This window comes from Callionymus lyra, chromosome 5, assembly GCF_982586985.1.
Source record: "Callionymus lyra chromosome 5, fCalLyr1.hap1.1, whole genome shotgun sequence".
In the NCBI taxonomy this organism is placed as follows: domain Eukaryota; kingdom Metazoa; phylum Chordata; class Actinopteri; order Syngnathiformes; family Callionymidae; genus Callionymus; species Callionymus lyra.
In genome coordinates this window covers 34,157,794-34,177,683 of record NC_141822.1, presented here as the reverse complement: position 1 = coordinate 34,177,683, position 19,890 = coordinate 34,157,794, and the positions used below count along the sequence as shown (strand labels likewise).

At 37.9% G+C, this 19,890-nt stretch overlaps 2 pseudogenes across 1 annotated transcript; both read right to left on the bottom strand.

Annotated features, from left to right (window-relative positions):
* Window positions 1-366: 366 nt before the first annotated feature.
* Window positions 367-1,863, bottom strand: LOC148080420 (tubulin alpha-1A chain-like; annotated as a pseudogene). Its single transcript, XR_015711358.1, has 3 exons — window positions 1,699-1,863; window positions 1,462-1,610; window positions 367-1,382 (listed from the first exon to the last, which is right to left on the bottom strand). The product of XR_015711358.1 is annotated as a tubulin alpha-1A chain-like (transcript).
* Window positions 1,864-6,218: 4,355 nt separating this feature from the next.
* Window positions 6,219-19,320, bottom strand: LOC148080419 (coiled-coil domain-containing protein 40-like; annotated as a pseudogene).
* Window positions 19,321-19,890: the final 570 nt, after the last annotated feature.

Below are 19,890 nucleotides of genomic sequence, written 5' to 3'. Positions count from 1 at the left end.
AAAAACTGTTTTTATTTCCATATGCATTGCATCACAGCTCATAGGAATCTGAGTGTGATTAATTATTTAGGATAAAAATCCAACAATTTGCATTTAAATATTCAAATAACAGGTTGAATCAGATCACCAGACATATTTTATTTCTTATTATAGCAAAAAGTCGGAGCTTCAGTTTCATAATATGTCATTTAGATTATCCAGCAAATACACCACTACATCATTTTCCATTAAAAATCACAGACATCCCACTCATGGAAATTGATATTCAGGTGCTATCCTATAAAGTTTAACTTCAGATCCAATTTGGCCTATGTTGTCTTAATCTTTTCTTATTTTTTGTCAAAAAATAAATCAAATATTTTCCTTTTCAAACTATTCAATTTAATATTCCTTGAGTGATTTTAATACTCCTCTCCTTCGTCTTCTCCTTCATCTCCAACATTGTCAGTTCCCACCTCCTCGTAGTCTTTCTCAAGGGCAGCCATGTCTTCACGAGCCTCTGTGAACTCTCCCTCCTCCATTCCCTCACCAACATACCAGTGGACAAAAGCCCTCTTGGCGTACATGAGATCAAACTTGTGGTCCAGTCGAGCCCAGGCCTCAGCAATGGCAGTAGTGTTACTCAGCATACACACTGCTCTTTGCACCTTTGCTAGATCTCCTCCTGGAACTACAGTTGGTGGCTGGTAGTTGACCCCCACCTTGAAGCCAGTGGGACACCAGTCAACAAATTGAATGGTTCGTTTTGTCTTAATGTTGGCAATTGCAGAGTTTACATCTTTTGGTACCCACGTCACCTCTGTACAGTAGACAACATGCCATGTACTTCCGTGGCGAGGGTCACATTTGACCAATTGATTGGCAGGCTCAAAACAGGCGTTAGTGATATCTGCAACTGACAGCTGCTCATGGTAGGCTTTCTCTGCAGAGATAACTGGGGCACAAGTGGCCATAGGGAAATGGATTCTTGGATAAGGTACCAAGTTGGTTTGAAACTCTGTCAAATCCACGTTCAAGGCTCCATCGAAGCGTAGCGAGGAAGTGATGGAGGAGAGAATCTGAGCAATCAGCCTGTTGAGGTTGCTGTAGCTGGGTCGCTCAATGTCCAGGTTCTTGCGGCAGATGTCATATATTGCCTCATTGTCCACCATGAAGGCACAGTCGGAGTGCTCCAGGGTGGTGTGAGTGTTCAAGATAGAGTTATATGGCTCCACCACAGCAGTAGAAATTTGTGGTCCGGGATAGACTGCAAATTCTAGTTTGGACTTTTTGCCATATTCCGCAGAAAGACGCTCCATGAGCAGGGACGTGAAGCCAGAACCAGTTCCTCCTCCGAAAGAATGCAAAATGAGGAATCCTTGTAGACCACTGCATTGATCTGCCTGCAATATTACAGAATATTAAAATACCTATAAAAAACAGGACATCACATATTAACTTTTATCTGTAATTAATACATACCAGTCTTCGTATCCTGTCAAGAACCATGTCAATAACATCCTTTCCAATAGTATAGTGACCCCGAGCATAGTTGTTAGAGGCATCCTCCTTCCCAGTTACCAGTTGCTCAGGGTGGAAGAGTTGCCGATAGGTTCCTGTACGAACTTCATCTTAGGAACAAAGAACAATTATTATTTTTAGTTGAAACAGTTTAATTAAGTGCATGAATGTATTTAAACAAAGTGTTTTCGCAATTACCTATAACTGTAGGCTCCAAGTCAAAAAAGATCTGGGCACATGTTTCCCAGCTCCTGTCTCACTAAAGAATGTGTTGAAAGAGTCATCTCCCCCTGCAGTGGTTTTGTCGCTTGGCATCAGGCCATCAGGTTGGATACCGTGTTCAAGGCAAAATAGTTCCCAACATGCATTTCTTTCATATACAGTCACACACAGTCATGCACAGGATCTTAATAGATCGCCATGGTCCGCCTCCACCACCACCGTTTAGAACTACAATAAAGGAATTAAGTTACATTATGCTGTAATAGATGCATGAGGGGAGCTGCTCTCTTTAGTGAGACCTTCAATGACATTGGTGCCACTTACAATAAATGTGTTACTGACTCTCTGATTGGAAGATGATGTCACCAATGATCAGATAATGATGTCCTTTAAAGCAACTTCTTAACTTTGATGTCTTTCTTAGCCATAAAGTACAGCACCACAATGTGAGATTATGAGTTAACATCTTGCTTCCAAACAATGTACTCAACCTCTGACATTGTTAAAAAAGGATAAAAAAATTGGAGGTATGCTTTTAAAACAATTCTATATATTTAATCATAAAATAGACTGAAAACTTACCATTTTAGAAAAAGTACTGATTTGTTCTAACTGGTGCAAAAGAATACAGTCAGGAGTAATGTATAGATAAGACTTTTATCTTGTTCCTCTTTCTTCACCTTTATTTTTCTTTAATTGGCAGATTACCAAATATCAATTAAAAACCACTGTTCATGAGAGCATTTTATAATCTCTGATCAGATCTGAGTCAAGATGACCAATAAAGCCTGACAAACAAAGACGAGCAAACAAAGATACAAATGAGGGAACTTCAAAAGAAAAAACAAGCAAAGAAGAAAATGATTAAAGCGTTGGAGTCTAATTGTCTTTTTGTGTAAAATCAGAGTTTCTATATCGGAAATATCAAAGTTTTTAAGGACTGTCAAATACAAAGGCAATCAAAGAAACCAACAAAAAAGGGGAAAATAGGAGTGAACATAGGTTGTATTTGTATTTGCATCTTCCCTTTTCGTACGGCACTGCAACATTCAGTACACACTAAATGAACTGTTAGAATTTGAGCTTAGGTAAAGGTATTTTTAAAAGTCATTTATTTATAATATGTAACAATAATTTGATGTCAGTTTTTTTTGTGAATTATTAAATTAAGTTAACTTTTTTAAGAGATTTTAGTGTTTTATTAATTGCGAGAAGATATTTTGAAGTAGGAATTTCATCTTTGTGCTGTGTCAAAATATCTGTTTGGGCCTTTTCTTCCAAAGCAAATACATTCATTTAGTATTGTTAAGCCACTGTATTGCCACAACAAAGTATTCCTACATTGTGCTTACAACACTTTTTGTTTACAAAATGTTCTGCTGCTGCTATTATGTTTTACTAAAATATTTCTTTAATGCTGACTCCAAAATCAGCTCAGTTTTGACCTTGACCGTCCTGGGAAGGAAGGTTACCAAATATTTAGACTTGAACTCTGGACACTGGTATCAGATACAGGGTTGGCCTGAGATCATCCAGCTAGAAGTCTTGACAATTACAAACAAGATGATGATTGTGCTTTTCAAACCTGACCTACATAACTTAATCTAAACTAAATCCTTTCCTCATGAGATATACAGCTATGTTCAAAATAATAGCAGTGTTTTTAAAAAAGTGAATAAAGCTCAAAATCCTTATAATATTTTTTATTTTCTTTCATTTGGAACCCTGCACATGGTATTGCACAACAAATCATAAAGAAAAAATTATCAATATTTAATTACTTTACAGAATATGAAGGAAAAGTCCATAACCTCAATTCCGTTGGTCTGGAACCAAGATTTGGCTCGCTTACTGGTATCTTTGGGGTCATTGTCCTGTTGAAACACCCATTTCATGTATCCAAATTGATCCATGATCCCTGGTATGCGATATAAAGGCCCGACACCATGGTAAGAGAAACAGCCCCATATCATGATGCTTGCACCATCATGCTTCACGGTCTTCAGAGTGTGCTCTGGCTTGTATTCAGTGTTTGGGGGTCGTCTGACAAACTGTCTGCGGCCCTTGGATCCAAAAAGAACAATCTTACTTTCATCAGTCCACAAAATGTTTCTCCATTTCTCCAGAGGCCAGTCAACACGATGTTTGGCAAATGCAATCCTCTTCAGCACATGTCTTTCTTGCAACAGTGGGACTTTGCACGCTTCTGGACCCTTGGCTTAGTCTTTGCCATTCTGACTATCCTTCGGTCCATTCGAATGGTAGTCTTACGTTTTCTTCCACGTCTCTCTGGTTTTTTCTTTCCATTTCAAAGCATTGGAGATCATTTTAGCTGAGCAGCCGATCATTTCCTGCACTTTTTTATAGGTTTTCCCCTCTCCAATCAATTTTTAATCAAAGCAAGCATTTATTCTGATCAACGTTTGGCACGACCCATCTTTCATCAGTTTTCAAAAATTGCATGCACAACATGTGCTTCATCCTTAAATAAGGGCCACCTGATTAAAACCTGTTTCTTTCACTTAATGAATGATCTCACGGATAGAACTCCACACTGCCATTTTTTTGAACACGCCCTTTTTACTTAATTAGTCAATTACACAGACCCAGGAGTATTCATATCATTATAGTTGGGTTTGTTGGTTCCTCTGACTTTACTACACCTGCTGGTAAATTATTTTCCATTTATTATTATGTTTTATACCAAAAACAGTGATTTATCTGGTTAGTCATGTTGGACTGCTATTATTCTGAACATAGCTGTATAAGTGGCACTGTTTTGACACAAGGGGAGACAGCAAAAAAACCCATTCAATCTTATTTATTGCTGCTTTAAACTTGACAAAAAGGCTCTCATGAAATGAACTTATCCCGAGGACCAATTAGCAATACTCTTCCTAACCATTCTGTTGTGCCTGGGTCAAGGTGACCCGATGGCTGAAAACTAAAGTGTTGAGTTATTCCTTTATGATCTCTGGGTCAAGGTGAATGACCTCCCTGGCTTCCAGAAATACATATGCAGTTGCGGGGCGCTTCTGTACTCTACATAGTCCGTTTTACCCTGATTCAAAAGACTAGGTTGTATGCGGTAAATGAAGGTTGATGGGAGGGTTAAAAGAAACCTGCAAAATGGGTAGCATTCGGAGGTTGAATGATAAAACAGAACTGATTTGCATGTAATCTTGTCGACAAGTTTTGCTATATTACGGTATTTAAAAAGACCATGTGACATACAAAACGCCACATTGTGATTTGTTTTACCTTGACCTACATTAGCTTGTTTCTCAGTTCAAAGGTGCATTCACTGATACAGTGAAAGTGTACTCCAGCAGAAAGAGGAGGCTATAAAAATAATTACAGATTAGGACAAAGTTGATCTGCTGCTGACCATCTTGAAAATAAATTTAATCTACCCAGCCCTGTAACAGCTAATTCATTGAATATAATGCTGCAATCAACAAAAGGGAAAAATTGTCTAAATATGTTGGAAGATATTCCCTGGTTTGACAAAGCAAATACCGCCCGATAATTGTCGCAGTACATCAATAACGTTAGCAACTTTTATTTTTATAGTATATAAAGTAAGTCAATGTGGCTGCCAGGGAGGTGGTTCAACTTGACCAAGAGGCAACACAAGGGATAAATCAAACGGTTTTATTTTATGTTGCGAAAATTTCACAGACTTGACAAAATAGAAGACTCTTTCCCCAACCCAACTGTATTTTAACTACATTTTATCTTAAACAAAAGAAAAGCCATTTATTTTAAAACATGTATTCAATTTATTTCGAGAAAGAAAAACATTTACAACAAATAGAAATGATTTGATTAGATTGACTTTATTAATCCCCCTGGAAATCTTTCCTGAAATCAGACTTCCAGTACACAGCAGGCGATAGAAGGTACTGCAAGTTTCATAAGAGCAAGAACAAGGAGAAAGAGTGAAGGAAAATAAAAGGAGTAAAAGACAAAATTAAGTCCCAAGAAAAAAACTTTTTCTGTGCAAATACCTTCAATACTACATTGTTTTAGTCTGACTGCAATAATACAGTCAACAGGCCCAGGTCTGGTCATAAGGAAAGACAAAAATGTCCATTCCCCTCACAAGCAATATTCCTGAATCAAAAACTGAAATGTGGCAGTCATCAGTCCATGAACCATTGCAGGAGTAGAGGCATAAACAAGCTTCTTGTACTGCGATCAAACGGACTGTGTTCTGAACAGATTTGGCAAACAATGCATATTTGATAGGCTTCATTTCAATATTAGATTACTTTTAAATGCACAAACACAAAAATCTAAACATGTCCCAAAGGTTTGACTTTTCCAAGTTGACTTTATTTAGCAATTCTGTAGAGTACTGTCAGGACGATCCAGGACATGAATGCAGAGCCTATGAAAGTATTTTCAAATTTTGCGTAGTAAATTAAAAAAAATTGAATTAAATACTTTTCAGGTTAAGGCTATGAAAAATGTAGATCACACACTTTTGCTTCCTAGAATGGTTCCAACTCCAGTGCTTGTGAACATCCCATCAGCATTTGTGTTGGTTTTCGGAGTACTTCCTGATGCTGTGTAAACTCCTTACAAAGGCGTTTCAGTAGAAGACTTGTGGAATCCACTTTCACATTCTGGTTCTGCAGAGCTTGGTCCACTAAATCACTAGAAGTTGATGCTTTGTACTTGCCAGCACACATACTCTGCAACTTCTTATTCCAGCTTTGCATGGTCACAAGTTGAGCTAGATTCTAGAAATTAAATGTTGGCGATCAGTTATTGATTGTATTCATATTCACGTTAGTATGCAACTTACTCTGTCCTTGGTGTCCAGCAGACTAGAGAATGATTGGTGAAGAGCATCACTGGCAGTCTGCAGTTCCTTTAGTTGCTGTCTGCGCTGATCGAGCCCGTTATTCATACTCAAATGACTTTTCTGAAGCTCAACAATTGCCAGCCCCAAATTGTCTGTATCCTACATAGAAATACATGTTAGAAAGTTCAAAATTGCTCATAGAGACACCTTGTAACTGTCAGTGTTTTTGTTGGTGTGCTTTTCAACCTTGCGAGTTTCCTGAAGCTTGCGTTTCATGCTATTGAAGGCAAGGGTTTGCCGACCATTGGTCGTCTGCTTTTGTGAGATTCGGATCATAGAGACATTACGCTTAATTATGGAACCCCATTTTGCTGCCGTTTCCTCACTTTTGTTGAGCAGATATTCCTGGTGCTTGGTCAGCTGGCTCAAACTCACCTTAATGACAGTGAACAGATTAAATGGTAGACACACATACAAACATGAAATGCTGTTTTAAATTAAATGTATCTATGTATCTAGCTGCAAATGTACAATGTTTAAACAAAAATAATATATGTAGTGCTGTACTTTGTATAATCTAACATTAATAACAACAAGTCATACTGTGATGCTGTATTAACCTCCATGCGGTGTATCTCGACTTTCATCATCTGAATCTCATTCTGAACTTCTGAGCCAACATTTAAAGTTTCTTTAACCAGTTCCGTCTTCTTTTCCCACAATGTGGTCTGAGAGAAAACATGGTATTTTTATATTGTAATGGAATTCTTATAGATTATAAGGGGCAAGGTGGTCCATTTCCAGTTTGAAGGTTTTTGGGACAGCAGAAAGAAGATGAAGAAGAAAATGTCTTATCGCTAATCTCTAGAATTAATTGGCAAAAACCAGGATTGGTAGCTTAAAGCTTGTGTCTTTTCCTCTTCTTTAAGTGCACTTCTTTATTTTACCAACAGTGTAATATCTTCAATTTTGTAAATAAGTAGATTTTCCCCATTTGTTTACTGTTATTGCAGATCTTCCGTTAGTAGCAATCTTTTCAAATGAAAACATATTTGTAGACCACAGTGATCACAAATACATAAGATGTGTATGTGTCTGTGTGTCTGTGTGTCTGTGTGTCTGTGTGTCTGTGTTGTGTGTTGATTCAGATGTACTCAGCCTCTAGTAAACTTTTCAGCAATGATTCCTTTTCTTCTTTGGTTCTCTCCTTTTTCATTTGGATTTCTATAGCTTCTCGCTCTTCTACCTAAACAAATTATCTGATTAGAAACAATATGAAATGACAAAAAAGCAAAGCCATTTTTAAAATGTATAACCAATTGGTCTGCCTCACCACTAAGATAGGTCTAAGTACTCTCTTGGTTTATTTAGCTCAGTTATTTACTACACAGGACTGCTGCTTGAGGCCATGTCCACACAAGAAGTAATTTCCAAATTAGACCAAATAGCTTGGCCGAAAAAAGTGAATAACTTGCTTCGAAGTCAATCAGTAAAAACCTTTTATCCATTTTTTTAAATTAAAAACTGCCCCAGTATACCATTAATGACAAGTTATTAAGTTATTAATATAGATCAAGGACTCTGATGTCCAAGGTTGCATACAGCTCAGAAAAACAAACTATTTCCTACGATCCGACTTTTAAAATGCATGCACACACCTTTTCCCAGCTATTGGAGAGAATATTTTAGTCCACATATGTTGTCCACACAATGCTGTTAGGAACTGACACTTAACACTACATGAGTATTACACAAAAATGTTATGGTAGAGTTTGAGGATGATGTTGAGCTGCAATTATGTAGATTCGGGTCAAACCGCCTTCACACAGTTTTTTAGGTCATTAGTTCTCAAAAGAAGAAGCTGAACAAAGGTATAAGGAATTTCCTATTTCCTGTGCCGCCCACAGGAAACAGTGAAGGAAGTGAGCGATAGTTGGATGTCAGCCAAGCTAACCTCCATGAATGACAACAACTTCCACCTACTCCAACACACACACTGCACTCGTGAGCTCCATTAGTGACAGGATGATCCACTCCATGTGTGTGAAGGAGAGGTATTTCAGGCACTTCCTTTTTGCTGCTGCCCGACTCCACAACAGAAGTTGCACTAAATAAACATACGTAGACCAAACAAACTCAGTGTTGAAAATATTTACAACTTAAATTAACACATTTTAAAAATCCTTACAAATTGTGTATTTGCTATTCTATTGTGTAATTTTTTGACACTTTTTTGCTGTAAACCTGTAATTTCCCCTTGAGGAAAAAAATAAAACAAGACGCCTGTATGCTGTTAAGGTGAAATGAAAAAAAACAATCAAGGTACGACACAAACAGGCAAAAAAATTTGATATAATTCACTATGTGTGATATTTTGGTAAATCCCTCAGCTCCTCAGAATGGCAACTTTCCTTGGTCCTTTCCAGAACACTCAAACAAAACTTAAGACAACAAAGTAGTTATTGCCACATTCACGTCCATAACCAACTAAATATCACATGCTAAGTAAGATCTGAGTCCAAATTTAGAGGCTCTATTAATCTCATTCCCATAAAGTATTTAATCACTTTCAAAGTCTAGTTTGGGACAACTGATAATTGAAACTGGACTATTTAAAGTAAGCCAATTGTTGTTATCATGATTAACAACAAATCCCACAACAAATTTATTGAGTGCAGATATTGACCAATATTATACACGAGGATGAATGCAGTGTTAATATACAAATGATACACATAATCTCTTTGCAAAATATTTAATGATGACTTTAGTTCCGACTGCCGAATATTTTTTGTGTGATCCAGAAGCTAGTATAGATGCTGATAACCCTGTCCAATCTCAATAGAGCCAACAGCTACATTGGGACTAAAATAACTTGGATTATCAAGATAGTGCAGTGCCTGAGAGAATAAGGTGTTTACATCATTTAAATCTACATTATTAGTCAATTGTGCACTTTCTCAGCTGCCAGGTAACCATGACCACCAACTACTGTAAACCATGAAATTAATACAAACTGAATTATAAAAAACAGATGTTTTACCTTAAGTTTGTGAACTATGTCCATCTCCATTAGTTCGTTCCCCTGCTCTAGAGCCAAGCTGCGCTCTCCATTTTTATTCAGCATAGAGTTGAGCTTTAACAAGTCTGCATGCAGCATTTTGGTGGCACCAGACAACTCTTGGTCTTCGACCAGCTCCATCTTGACTTGATCTGCGATTAAAACAAATGAATGTAATCATGGATCCAGATAACCTGATTGAAAGACTGTTAATGGGGATTAGTGTGAATTAATTCTGTTTCATTAGTCTAAATCAAAATAATTACGATTGTACAGTATGTGCAACCTCATATATGCGTGTGTCAAGTGTGTGGAAGAAGTTTAAGTGTGTCATCATTTACACCAAAATGTCACTTGATTAACAGGAAGAACATTTATGAATCATAGACATTATAGAGCAAAAACAACATAATTAAACTTATATAAGATAATCGAGAAATACTCAGGAGGGCTTATAACATCAAGTGTGGGTGTCGTTGTTAATGAAAGTTTTTTTTAATATAAATCATAGTACAGAGTTCGCAGTTTTTTTTTTTACCCGTTTCCGAAAGTGTCATGTTTGTTTGCAGTGCTTTTTTATGTTCAGACATGTTATTTGTGTCAAATCAACAGCAGTAATACACTGTGACCAGCGAGAGGATAAGGGCTGGCAGATTAGCGGGTCAAACATGCGTCAGAACTAGTTCCCTCATATATCTATATCAAAGTAACAATTAAGTACCCCCTAATGGGTAACTGTCACTTTGCTTAAACAAAAAAATATATTAATTTCAGTTATACACATTTGAGAAATTTTTAAACTTGATGAATGAATCTGAGCCTTTGACTTTTAAAGAACCATAACACTGTCGAATAATAATCATATAAAAAACAGGCAGTCAAAAATACAAAAGTAATTTACACCAAATAACCTTACCTGTACCATCCTTAAAAAGAAGACTTACTTTCAAGTGAGAACTTTTGGTTCCGGACACTGAACTCCGTCTGTCTTGTGTGCATCTCTTTGCGTTTTATTTGCAATTCCCTCATTAGTTCAACCAGTGTTTCCTGCCCTTGTGGTCCAGAGCTGGTTTTCTCTTTCAATACCATCTGTGACCTCCTTTATCTGCGATATAATTGCCTCCACTTTGATTTGCAGAGGACTTAGGTCTTCCACCTGAATAAATGTGTTCAATTGTGTTAAATATCACACGTTTCTATGGGCCATCAGTACCAGGTGAAAATGCTCACCCCAGTCCGAGCAACAATCTCCCCAATTTTCTTGTTGAGGTTTGTGATGGTTGTCTGCTTCTGTTCGATGAAGGTCACATATGAAAACATTTTTGAATCATTGTTTGATACTGTTTTGAGGCATTCAGCAACTTCGTTGTCAAGAGTCTTAAGAGTCGTAGTCAGGTTTTGAAGATGTTGGGTGAGGGAAACTGTGTCCATTCCAATGGCTTCAACGTCTTTGTCCAGCTGCTTCAGGTGAAAGCTCTAGTAGGAAAAGTAGATTTGATTTAAAAAAATAACAATTTACATATATATTGAATTATTGGATTAATAGAACTACTAACAGAAGCCTTTTTTTTTTGTAAAATGTATTGACGTATTTGTTGATATGAAACACATGTTACTACACATTTGATTCACCATTTTTGTGATTTGTGACAGTTGCATTGTTTTCCAATCTCTTAAATTGCATTGATTATTATTTTGTTTAGCACATGTCCTCATCCAAATTACATGATTTGTGACATAAATATCTGATTATCATATGTGGTACAAAAATGTTGAACCTTTACTATATCAGAATGATTCAAGTGTATGTTCATGAAATCATTGTGTGTATGTTGGATTTCTGTGTGTTCGGGGTTTCTTGAAGTGGGACAGACAGATTGATGCAACGGTCTCTTGATGTCTTCTCACCAATTAATAAGTAGAAGGAGGCAACTAAAGGAGAGTTCCAGTCATGGTGGCCAGGTTTTGGATAGATTTTAGTTATTAATGTGTGAATAAGAATGAAAAATAGGACAATAGCTCCTAAATATACTAATTTGGAATACACTTTCCAAATACATTCAACTTCAAAAAACTGTCTCAAAGTTACATTTTAATTTGCAGTTATTATTGCGCGACTAATAGAAAAAAATAAATAACTTATATTGGTTTATGTATTGTACTTTAACTGTAACACACCTGTGCATGTAAAGCACCTAGAAACGAGGAAAAGGATGGCAAGAGAGGAAAGGAAAGAATATAATAATTGGTTTACCTTGTCTTCTTTCAGAGAGGTTATCTTATCGATCAGAAGTACTTTACAGCCATAGTGTGAGTCAAATTCTGTTGCATATGGTTCATGATCCCATTCTCCAACTCCAAACGTTTGGCGTTTGTCTTTTCCAGCTGCTTCCTTTGATCAGTTGTCTCAGACTGGTAGTTGCTAATCTCCTAATGTGAAACAGAACCAAAAAGTACAGTAGTCAGCGAACAATGAACAGGTCGGAGCAGCCCAAAATAACATATTTGTAAATTTCCGTTAAATGAAATGTTTAATTGTTGAAAAGTATGACCTTATGTTACGGCACTATAATGACATTTAGACCTAGTGGGGAATTAAGTTAATTGAACTTTTGGCATTTATAAAGTGTTCTGGTTACAGGCTCATGGCTCAAAATTGTTCGATATCATTACAGTCCCAAATTCTTTTGTAACATCATGAACAGATTCAGTAAGAAACCCTCAAAGTAAATAGACCTAGACATTAAGGGTCAACTGATGACATAATACAGTGCAGGTAACTTTCATTTGCAAGGCTCAAAAAGGCTGTTTTAGACAAGCCACTGTTGTGCTGTAGGTTCTATCTAGGAGATTGACAAAATGTGAGAACCTAAACAACTCTTGGCTGACCTACTTCTTTACTTAAGAAGAAGGGTATGTAAAAATTATCTCCAAGATTTGGACAATCTAGCTCAATTTCATTCTGATTATGTTTACATAGTTTTAGAATTATTTCAGGTACCCCATCGATAGTCAGTTCTTAGTTGATAAAGCCATGTTGTCAATCTTTTATTGGAACCACAGATGGTGCTTGGTTCTGTTATTTTAATACCCATTATATGTTTTTTTCTTACCTACTACCACAAAAAATCCTATGTTGTGTTAACAACACTGACAATAACGGTTTCTGATTCTAGACACAACTTGGAAGTCCAGCCCTGAGTGAGGTAAAAAAAACAACCCCATCATGCTTTGGAGGAGACCCCACTCTCTTCTTCCTGCTGCTGCGCTACGTACTCACTTTCTTCATCATGAACATGTTTAGATTATATAATAATTGCATGATCGCGCATGCACTTTCCAAACATTTTTATCTTGTCGATTTGATTTATAAGTTGAAGCCTTGATAATGAAATGAATACACTAAAAGGTTGCCCAAACTTTTGCACATCCATTTTTCCAAATTGATTTTAGGACTTACATTTTTGTTTAAAGTGGAGCAAATACACAAAAAATCTCTGATGGATGTGCACATTTTTGCAAATCAGTGAAGAGTTAGATTTATAGACAGATTTATAGTGTTTGAAACTATCTCAAATATTGTGTTTTTTCAATTATTTGTACAATAGCAAATTATTATAGAGAATCAACAATTATTTGTATTCTTCTTAAAGCAGGGCCTATGATGCACTGTGTTGAGAACTTACCTTGTTGAGTCGTATAAGAGTCTTCTCAGTCTCCCTTGTGCTGCGGACATAGGTGCTGAAGGTAGTCTGCAGCGCTTTAAGCTGCATCTGATTTTGCATGATAGTCCGACTTGCTGTAGCGCAGTGCAGTTGAGCCAGTTTCAGTTGTAATGTCAGTGATTCATTCTGTTCCTGCTCCTGTGTGATGAGTTTCCTCAACCCTTCCTGTTCTCTATCCTGCAAACTCAACTGCTGTTCCAACATGCTGATGGAGACAAAGCCTCATGTAATAAATTGATTATATTAAAAAAAAAAAAAATTGTCTCTCACCTGAGGGTCTCTAAAAGAGCACTGAAGGCCTCATCTTGTTTTCTCATGTGGACCAGTGTGTTGTTCCACTGCTGCATCAGCTGTTTGCGTTCCATTGCTAGGGACTCCAAATCAATCTTTGTCTGCACAGACCCAACATGAGTCACAATTTATTTATCATTCTTATTTGGAACTTTAGAACCATCATCAAAAAACCTGATGTCACCTGAATTTCTTAGTATTCATTTAAATAAACACTGTATTGGTCAATTTCAATAGTACACAAAGTAAGATGAAAAAATAAAAAAAAACAGCCGAAAGGCTTGTCTTAATGCAAGACACAATGTCAGATCCAAAACGGAATTGTGATATGCTGTACATGTCTCAATATTTTGTTTTTGATTAAATAACAAACTACTTAAAAAACATTTATATTTCTCTTATCAGTACCTCCAAAAGGGCCTCTTTAGCAGACCAAGTCTCCCTGGTTTTGTCACAGATCAGGGCCTCGTACAGGGCTATTTGCTCATTCAGTCTCTCCATCTCCTTTATCAGACTGTTCACACAACGATCCTGTCAGTAGAGAATTGTAGATCTTCGAGTAGTACGAAACCTTCCAGATTATATTTGACATCACTTTTTTTCCTAACCTGCTTTAGTTTCTGGTCTTCAGCTAGAGCCATTTCAATATTCTCTTCTCTGTTGTTCTTGTTCTTAAGAACTGGTTTGTTGTGGAAAGAAGTTTAAGGGTCAGGTTTTCCATCTCTTTGCGTAATTTGGACTCTAAAGAAAACACAACGAGTAAAATCATTTGTCCTATAGGCTAGACATTTCATAGGAATTTAGAACGACACCCAACGACAGCATCAATTAGAAGGTTACCCTACTATGTCAGGCTGTCATATGGAACTACAAATATTATTACATTTCTATGCAAATACAATATCTTCTATATCTGCATAATTCAATTAGTTAAGTAGTGAAACTGTACCATTTTCTCTTGCAAGTATGACTTGATCGGTAAGAACCAAATCCTTCATGGTTTCCAGCTCCTCTTGAACCTGCCTACGATTTAATTCTGTTTGGATTTTGTTCTGTTGGAAATGCAAGACTCTGTTTCTCGATCTGTCTAGGAGTTTCTGAATCCTGCAATTTTCTGCACCCATCTCCTCGTCGTTGATGGAGTCGACTTTCTCCAGGGCCAGCTGAAAAAATGTTAGAGAGATAGCGATGAACCCATTCTGATTGGCTGGAAAGTGGACTGTGCATTGCATTTTAGTTGTAAAGTAAGATCCCTTAATTGTCCAACTTCTAATTTCTGCTGGCATTTCCTTTTACTTTTTTGTTGCAGATAAAATTTAATTTTTACCTGAAATGCTGGTAAAACACTATGCAATCTATGTAACTTGATTGACTGATAAAGCTGAGTGGCTTTGGTGATTAGATAAAACAAATGCTAACTTAAAATAATAATGAGGTTGATTTATCCTTTACTGGAAAACACATTTGAAACCTTCAGAGATGTGCTACAAGATCTCTTCCCAAACAAGCAAGGATGACTATTTTCAATCCCATTAATATTTTTGCAGTGCTTTGTAGCTTTAAACCTGCTGTAGCAGGACTAACAAATTGAGATTGAACATTTGAAAACGAACATTTCCCTTCTTAAAATGAAGAAGGGAATGTGGGCAAGTTACGGTCAATGGTGTTGAATCTATTATAGAACATGTTATTATCAGTATATAATGTGCATTGTAAAATATCTATCTCTACATTAAGCGCTGGAATCACTTATTCTATTTGCAACATCATTTTTACTCACCTCTTCCTTTAATGCCATGTTGAGAATCTCAATCAGTTTAACCAGCTGCTTGTTTAGTGCAATTTGTTGTCTTCTGACCATTGGCTGTAGACACATATTAAAACATATTGGAAGTTGTCATTGTTTTTCAACTAATAAGTCAATCATGAAGTAAAGTGATGGTTTAGTAACCGACATGACTGGCATCAAGAATAAGAAACTCATCATCATCTTCCACATTCTTTGGCGGTTTATTGTCTCTTTCCGAGGGTGGAGAAGGTGGCCCATCTTCACCATCAATTTTGACGTCTAAAACTAAGAAACTGCCGTTAATGACAAAACTTTTATTTAGTTTCTCACTCATCTGTCACTAACCTAACTGTTGTATTTCAGGGTCATCTTCATCATTATCGTTAAGGTATGGACTTTCCAATGGGTCTGGATCATCATGCTCTGAACCGGTATCATTCTGCAAAAGGAGACAATTAGGACAATGTTACTATTCAGCTGAATCTCAGTGTGTGAAAGAAGCACATTTCCCAGAGTGCACCAGCAGCAGCAAACCAGCTGCTTCAGTCATTGGCACTAATGAGCAGCACCTGTGAACTGTGAAGTAATGGAGGGTCTCAGTCAGTCAGAGAGAGAGAAGACACTCCAAGTTCACAATGGGTTCAGTCCAAAGATGCCGATGGTCGGTGATATGTTTTATTTACTTTGATTGTGTATTGATTGAATGCTTCTGAGATGTTAAAATGTATGTTTAACTGCGTTAAATATTAGTTAAGGAACACATTGCAGCATTTACCATATTGATTCTGTGATTAATGCGTTTTCCTAAAATAACATTTCATTTCAGTTTGGAAAATTCAAGAAATTTGATTTAGTGCTTGTTGACTCATTTAAAATATTTGAATGTTTAAGTTCATTTAAAATGAATTTAGAATGTTTAATTTAAATGGATAATTAAAATGTTTGTTTATCTGTCTTTAAAGGTTTACAACCTAATTACTGATTGTAGAAGTTTTGAAAAGGTAAAAATAAAAAAATAATATCTTAACGTTGTATTTTTGAAAACTTAAAAAAAAGAACATTTTAACGTTGGAGTTTTGAAAATGTAAAAAAAAGAATAACATTTTATTGGTGGAGTTTTGAAAAGGTAAAAAAAAACATTTTAATGTTGGAGTTTTGAAGAGGTAAAAAAAAGAAAAGAAAATTTTAATGTTGGATTTTTGAAAGGTAAAGAAAAAAGAACATTTTAACGTTGGAAATTTGAAGAGGGTGATACTGTATCATGAACCTTTATTACTCAATCACTAGTATTTTGATAGCCATGTTTATATATTTATATATCTTTGATAATAATCTGCGTTCATTAAGATGGAGGAATTTTAACCCAGGCAATGATTTAAAATCAGAAGAACTTATTCTTATTCTTCTAACTTAACTTATTTGCAGGTAATACCATTCTCCTGATATTGTCCATAGCCAAGACTAAGAGATGGCCTCCCGGTTGTTGCCGTTATTTGCACTTTTTCTACTTGTCATTGTGTACGTCTTATGTGTAAAAGTGGCTAAGATGAAACAAATTGCAATCGAGTTTACATAGGATGTAATACTATTTTCTGACTGACTACTGTGTCTAATATCTAATGTCCTTGTGTCAACCCTAGAACCGCTGCTGTTTGTATGAGCATCTTCAGAAGCCAGTCAGTAACCAGTAATTATTCGTCACAACCTGAGTAAAATGCAAGGTAACATCTAAGAGGCAGTGTGATCAAAATGATTGTGTTAAATGTGTGAGAAATTGTTTCCCAGCAGTCAGAAGTTGATCTACAAGAAAAGGTGAACATGTTTATTATCATGTACCTAAGTTTAGGCTGTTTTGTTGTCAGCCATGTCGCAGGCATCAGTTTCAAACATATGCTCTCTTTAGGTTGCACTTCATTCTTGCAAACAGCCATGTTAAGAAATTTTGCCTAAACTTAAGCTGTCGTTGCTCATTTTCCTCTAGTCATCTAGTTCTACTTTTTGGTGCTATGACCTCTAACAGCTTCACTATTGGTTTACCCTTCAGGCCCTGTCTCATCTGAGAAAGCTTAATGAACTCGCCACCCAGCTGGGTGCAGCCAACTTCCTATAAGAGGTTGGGAATACCATCTGCACTTCCTCCTTTTCAACTCCGAAAGAAATCTCCTGAAAAGACGTTCTCAGCAATTTGAATGGCAGATGTGGGGGAAGTGATGAACATTGAAGTTAACAGATGTTTGTGCATGACGTGCGATGCGCCCCTGGAGAGGGGTGACACACATGTTCTCTGTTTTGTCTGTCTAGGCCCAAATCATGCGATTGCTGATTGTGTCGCCTGCTGATCACCTTCGTGGAGATCCAACTGCGACGGGAAGTATTTGAGGCTTGTCGACTAACGCTGCATCGTCCAACGAGATCACAGGCCGATTATGATCACAAGGGCGACCGGCAGTGTTATGAGACTGATCTGAGCACCCTGTTCGGATCCAAGCAGTGAGGGGTCGTAGCGAGGCGGGAAACCGACCAGTTCCTCACTATTCGGCTTGACATCCTCCCACGCCTCTTCACCACCACGGCAGACCGCATGGAGGTCGAGCTACGCAGGAGCAGCAGTGGTGGCTAACTGCGGCTGACGCAGAGTCAACATCGGGAACATCCACAGCAGGAGCCAGAGAGCCAGGGTCGGCAGCCGTTGCCTTAGCAGCGGCAGTCACGCAGCAGAGGCTCCTCCCCCCTACTCTTTGAAGGGCATTTACGGAAATAAAAAAGGAAAAGGTATGATGTTTCTGTGGTTTGTTCCCGCCTGTGAGGCTGAGGTATTCACAGGGGTCATTAGAAGCTTTCCCCGCTAACGCTAAGCTAACATGCTCCGCCTTTCAGAGACGACGAGAGCTTCCTCTCAGAATGCAAAGGGGGTTTTAAGCACCTTCGTTCGGGCCATGCCAAGACTGTAATAACAGAGTCTGTCCACACGAATGAGGGACGTTTGGTGGTGGAGAAACGTCATGGAACGGATGCACCAAGAGCGCTCTGACCCCAGTCCACCAGTTAGTTTAACTGCGGGTACTGCTGAACACGGAAGGATATGCGTGACAACACATTTGTTGGAAGCTCGGCGTCATGTGATGTCAGCAGGCGCGGTTATGTCCCTCCTGGGGCTCATGGTAGCAGCTCACACGGCAGTGCGGCTGGGCTTGCTGCATATGAGGGAGCTCCAGAGATGGTTTGGTCGTCTCAAGCTAGACCAAAGCGGGACCAAGGTCGAAAAGTTCACTTTCCCGCTCGGATTTAGCAGGACATCAAGTTTTGGAACTCTCTGGCCAACTTCAGACGGAGACTTCCATTATGTTGCGTCCTTCATTACACTCAGCTGTTTACAGAGGCATCTCTGACAGGTTGGGGAGGCACCTCATGTCTGACATATGCCAACAGGGTTTGGAACAGACCGGTGTATAGACACGTCAACTGGCTAGAGTTGAAAGCGTATCACAACGTCCTTCTTCACCTCTCTCCCCAACTGTCATAGTCCAATGTCCTAGTGCTATTAGACAGCGCCATGGCGTACGTGAATCACCAGGGAGGAGTCTGATTCCCAGCCCAGTTTTTTCCCTGGTTACTTCCACTCAGTGGTTCATGCTCACAAGATCCAGTGGCCCATGTGTACTAGTTCCTAACATGCTGGATTTGGGCAGTGGTGCCAACAGTTTTTTGGCTCGTGAGCTATTTAAAAATGACCAAGTCAAAATGATCTACCTACTATAAAAATGAAAAACATATTTTATTCATGAATATAATGAGAGTTCTTTATGTGTGCATTATATATTGGTGTAGCTTGCATAACTACACAAACCCATAATGCATAGGCCGCACAGAAGCTGCTGATAGCCAGCCTCAAGCACCATTCCAAATGATCATCAGTCATGGTGCAACGGTACTTAAGACTTAATGATCTTCATGTGGTAAAAGGCTGACTCGTATTAATCAGTGGAGCCAAATAATGTCAAGGAGGTAGCACATCTCCTCATGTTGGGGTACTTTTCCTCTGTGAGTAAGTCTTGAAAGTGTTTATCAAACTGTGTCAATCTGCTCTAGTGTAGTGTGCATTGTCAAGTTGCACCCATGACTTCCATTGCTTGTCCAGCTCTGACCTGAGTTCTGGAAGTTTGCAAAATCATGGTGCTGGAGCTTTGATGAGAGATGTTGCAGTTTTAACTGAGCTAATCATATTGATCACAGTTTTGTCTTCCTTACATCTCTAGATTAAGGTCATTCAACATGTTGGTCAGATCGGTTGAAATGCCTAAAAAAAAGAAAAAGTCTAGCAGCCAATGAGGGTCATTTTGTATTGTCTGTTAAGCTTTAACTCCGGACAGAGCTCTCGAAATCTTTGCAGGAATTTCCCTCTTCTAAGCCATCTTAAGATAGTGTGCAAAAACATCTCAGAGTGGTCACAGTAGGCGTTCCCCAGATGTGTGGGAAATCGTCGTCTTTG